This window comes from Pseudochaenichthys georgianus, unplaced genomic scaffold (genome assembly GCF_902827115.2).
Source record: "Pseudochaenichthys georgianus unplaced genomic scaffold, fPseGeo1.2 scaffold_1995_arrow_ctg1, whole genome shotgun sequence".
NCBI classification, from domain to species: Eukaryota; Metazoa; Chordata; class Actinopteri; order Perciformes; family Channichthyidae; genus Pseudochaenichthys; species Pseudochaenichthys georgianus.
Genome location: NW_027262708.1, coordinates 1 through 5,000, shown reverse-complemented (window position 1 = coordinate 5,000; position 5,000 = coordinate 1). Strand labels below are relative to the sequence as shown.

Genomic DNA, 5,000 nt, shown 5'->3' with positions numbered 1-5,000 from the left:
GGGTCTGAGGACAGAGGGTCTGAGGACAGAGGGTCTGAGGACAGAGGGTCTGAGGACAGAGGGTACTGAGGACAGAGGGTCTAGGACAGAGGGTGTCGTAGTGTCATGCTGATATGTATGGCTGAATTCCCATCCAATCTCTTCACATTGGTCAAAACGTGTTCCTCTGCTGACGAGTCCGAACTCAAATACCCCGCCATGTTTCCGTGTGTTGACAAAGTGAACGCATGGATGACGTCACGACCATCACGTGACTACTGGAAATGGCAAACATGGCGGCGGCCAGACGGAATATACAGGTCTTGATAAAAAAGAGCTATGAAATCATTATTTACCGGGGGAACATCGCTGATTTCTTCAGGGTGTGGTTTAAACATAACGTTTCACTAAATACTGACGTTTGATTAATTATCTAATGAGTGGAGCATTCCTTTAAAAACCATGAGTTAATAAAGCATTAATTCTGTATTTACTCCTGTCATTTAAACAAGACGCTGGAGAGGGGGCGGGCCGTATCTCCATGTAAATCCATCCGGATAAATCCATCAGGCTAAACTAACCTGTAGCTGCTCCGTCCACACTCACAACAACGTCATACAGACAGAAATAAAGCAGCGACTGTATTCTCCATGACACAGACCGTCTGTGGTTTGTACTTGTTTAACTTGTGTCCAGTTTCTGAACAGATATGAGGAGCTGTGAGCTCTGAGTGTGTGCTAACGGCTAACGGCTGATGTGTTGGGCTAATCACGAAGTGTCATTTCTTGACTGGCAGCAAAAACAACCAATCACAGCAGTGCTTCTCTGGCTGGCTCTGTCCAATCACAAACAAGAAGTGTTCTCCCTAAAGGAATACCCTTTCCGTCCGATGTGAAACGCTGTGGTGTTTTCTGAACTGCGGGGATCAGCTGCTGAACTGCTGCTGTCTTTTGCCGGCTCCGGTGAGTGGCACATCTGGGTGATGCCTTCTGATATGATGCAGCATGTTTGTGTTTCATTAGCATACCGCACCGCTGTCGAACAACGCCGACACACCGTCCTCGTCCGATCCACTAGTGATGGTGAGATGAAGCCTTATGAAGCTTTGAAGCTTTCCAGCCAATTGGTTCACAAAAGGCTTCATCTCATGAGGCCTCATCATGGGCTTCATCTGAACACAAACCCCCTGCTGGTCAAAGTGTGTACAACAGGCAGATTGGACATCTCAACAGTGTGCTCTCTCTCATACCGAGTTCCCATTGAGTAAAGCCTTAGAATAACTCTAAACAACGAACAGAAAATCATATCTTCATGTTAACAATATTGTATTTATTCCAGTTGAATGATTGTGATGGAAAAGCCTAAGGAGGCTGGTACACTTTGCAAAGAGGGATTTGTGTTCCTTAATAATATTCATAAACGTAACCATGTTGTAGCCGGAGAGAAAGGCTAAACCATATTAAAGATTTATTAACTACATGATCTCATTTAGCTGTAGCTTTTTATAAACAACAACAAAGACGTATTGACCAGTCGTTTGAACCAGAGACCCTGTGGTCACGAGGTCAACTGCTTTTCCAGCTGAGCCGCAGCTCACACGCTGAGGCTCCCTGAAAAACACTGAACCATATGTTATTCCTGTATTTATTCGCTGTTTTTACTCCTACATTTATTTATGATTGTATCTATTTATACTTATGACATGTTCCGACCTCTATAAGTGAGGGTCTGAGCTCTCTTAATCCATCGTGTCACCGGGCCCGGGTGCAGGAGGGGTAATATGTTCTTATTATACATCCATGGTGTTATGAGCGTCGTGGTTCAATCGGTTTTCAACCGATCTGAATGGCTTCGTGAAGCAGTCACGTGGTATCGACAGGCAGCGAGGCTTCGTTTGTCATCGGTGACCTCACTGGCCCAAAACGATACAAGCCTCGATACAAGCTTCACAAAAAGCTTCGAGGGGTTACTCGACACACGCTCGAGGCCTCGGCGCAATACGTAACATCACTACGATCCACCACTCGCACCATCGTTGTTGTAGTCCACAGGGACCCCGACATGTTCCCACACAGCTGATTTAAAGGAAGCCGGTGGGTTCTAGCTCCTGAGTGTGAGGATCTGAAATCGCCTTACTAACTTTTCTTCTTCTTGTATTTAGTTTCGTGTTGATTAGATCGATACACACTCCTGGTACCATGTTTTGTTTGTTAGTTTTTTGTTGTTGTGTTTCTTCTTGTTCTTCATTTGTTGTCTAAGGGCAGCTGGGCAAACAGCTTTTAGGCGCAATACCGCCCCCTGGATTATAAATAGTGTAGTGGATGCTGACCTGAATGACAGACTTTTTTCCCACTCGTAAAAGAAAAGGCGTATTCGTCGCGTGACTGCATGCGCCGAACCGTGACGGATACCGGTACACCCGCTCAGTGGAGATGTGTGTCTGCAGCGTCTCTGTGTTCATGTCCTGGCTTCTGTGTCGTCTGGAAGTCTGGCAGACAGTTGTTTATGTTTTGTGGAGGCGTGACTTTCAATCAGTTTGAGAACCGGTGTGCAGCGACGCTATTTTTAGCGTTCTGCATTTCAAAAGGCAGGAGGTGCCAAGTGGTGGCTCCAGCATCTCAGAGACAGCTCAGAGACGTCTATATGTCAGCAGGAGAGGACTCTTTAAAGTAGAGACACTACATACTGATATACACCTGAACGTCAGCAGGAGAGGACTCTTTAAAGTAGAGACACTACATACTGATACACACCTGAACATCAGCAGGAGAGGACTCTTTAAAGTAGAGACACTACATACTGATATACACCTGAACATCAGCAGGAGAGGACTCTTTAAAGTAGAGACACTACATACTGATATACACCTGAACATCAACAGGAGAGGACTCTTTAAAGTAGAGACACTACATACTGATATACACCTGAACATCAGCAGGAGAGGACTCTTTAAAGTAGAGACACTACATACTGATATACACCTGAACATCAGCAGGAGAGGACTCTTTAAAGTAGAGACACTAACATACTGATATACACCTGAACATCAGCAGGAGAGGACTCTTTAAAGTAGAGACACTACATACTGATATACACCTGAACATCAGCAGGAGAGGACTCTTTAAAGTAGAGACACTACATACTGATATACACCTGAACATCAGCAGGAGAGGACTCTTTAAAGTAGTAGAGACACTACATACTGATATACACCTGAACATCAGCAGGAGAGGACTCTTTAAAGTAGAGGACACTACATACTGATATACACCTGAACATCAGCAGGAGAGGACTCTTTAAAGTAGAGACACTACCTACTGATATACACCTGAACATCAGCAGGAGAGGACTCTTTAAAGTAGAGACACTACATACTGATATACACCTGAACATCAGCAGGAGAGAACTCTTTAAGTGTAAAATAAACTTGTTTGTGTATATGTTTAATTATCATTTGACGCAGGGTTGTGGCGATGAACGTGATGCGTCTGAAGCGTCAGGGCACTCACTCACATCCTGAACGCCGCTGAAGGAAACTCCTTCATGCACGTCAACACCAACGCTGAGTTCTACGCCGGCACGAGCATCACGTACCACGGCGTAGCAGCCAGCGACACCGACCACTTCGACATCAGCGTTTCTTTGAGGAGGGGGCGGAGTTCATCGAGAAAGCGCTGGCGTGCAAAAATGGAAAAGGTGAGAGGATGTCAAAGACTGAATAAAACAGGAATGTTAATGAACGTAAGCTGTACTCCTAAGCTTTGGTGAACGAAAGGAGTAGGGAAGGAGGGAAGGAGGGAAGGAGCAAGGGATTGTAGGTCAAAAAGATTTAGGGTGTTAGGGGATGACTAGATTAAGAGAGGAATGGATGAAAGGTTGGAGGGAGGTAGGAACTAGGAAGGGTCAACGATATGTAGGAAGGGAGTGATGAAGGGAAGAAGGGTGGAAAGGAGAAAGGGAAGGAGAGATGAAGGGATAAATGAATGTAGGAAGGGAAGGATGAAAGGATTAAGGGAAGGATGAATGGGGGAGGGGTGAAGGTCAAAGGGCTAATTAAAGAAGGGATGTAGTCAGGAAAGGAGGGAGGGAGAGATGAAGGGAAGGAGGGATGAAAAGTGGAAGGGATGGACGAAGGGGTTGAATAGATGTAAGGAAAGGGGGATGAATGAAGGGAATTAGAGAAGGAGAGATGACGGGATGGAGGGAGGCGTGAGGGATCAAATGAATCAGTAGGAAGGGATGTATCAGGAAAGGAGGAGGGTGAGATGAAGGGATGAAAGGAAGGATGAATGTAAGAAGGGAACAATAAAGGGTGGAAGGGAGGAAAGGAGATAGGGATAAAAGGGATACATGACAAGAAGGAAGGAAGGAAGCGATGGACAAGTGGGGATAAAGGGAAATAGAGAAGTAGGGAAGGGAAGTTGGGATGTAGTCAGGAAAGGAGGAGGCATGAAGGAATGTAGGGAAGGAGGAAGGGATGAGAGTTGAAGTGGTTGCATTGAGTAGAAAGGAATCGTGGGTTGAAATCGGAGACCCGAGTCCCCCTGTCTAAAGACCCTCCTCTCTGCTCCTGCAGGCAAAGTGTACGTGCACTGCAGGGAGGGCTACAGCCGCGCGCCCACTCTCGTCATCGCCTTCCTGATGCTGCGCCAGGGCATGAGCGTGCACACGGCGCTGGCCACGGTGCGACACAAACGAGAGATCGGACCCAACGACGGCTTCCTGAGGCAGCTCTGCCGACTCAACCAGAGGCTGGGAGCGGACGGAAGATCTGGAACAAATAGACTGTCTGTAAGAGAAGAGAACGTATGCTTTGTTTCACGTGAGCAGAGATGGCAGAAGTACACACATCCTTTACTTAAATAGAAGTACAGATACTCGTGTTTAGAAGTACTCTGGTGAAAGTAGAAGTACTGACTAAACTTCTTTACTCAAGTCAAAGTAAAGAGGCTTTGAAGTGTACTTCAGTAGAAAGTACCCATAACTAGCAGCTGCTTTAAAGAGTACCTGACCTCCCTTTA

The 5,000-nt window shown here is 46.1% G+C and overlaps 1 pseudogene; it reads left to right on the top strand.

Moving 5' to 3' along the window:
* Window positions 1–4,770, top strand: part of LOC117441789 (dual specificity protein phosphatase 3-like) — an 11,598-nt pseudogene extending 6,828 nt beyond the window's left edge.
* The last annotated feature ends 230 nt before the right edge of the window (window positions 4,771–5,000 follow it).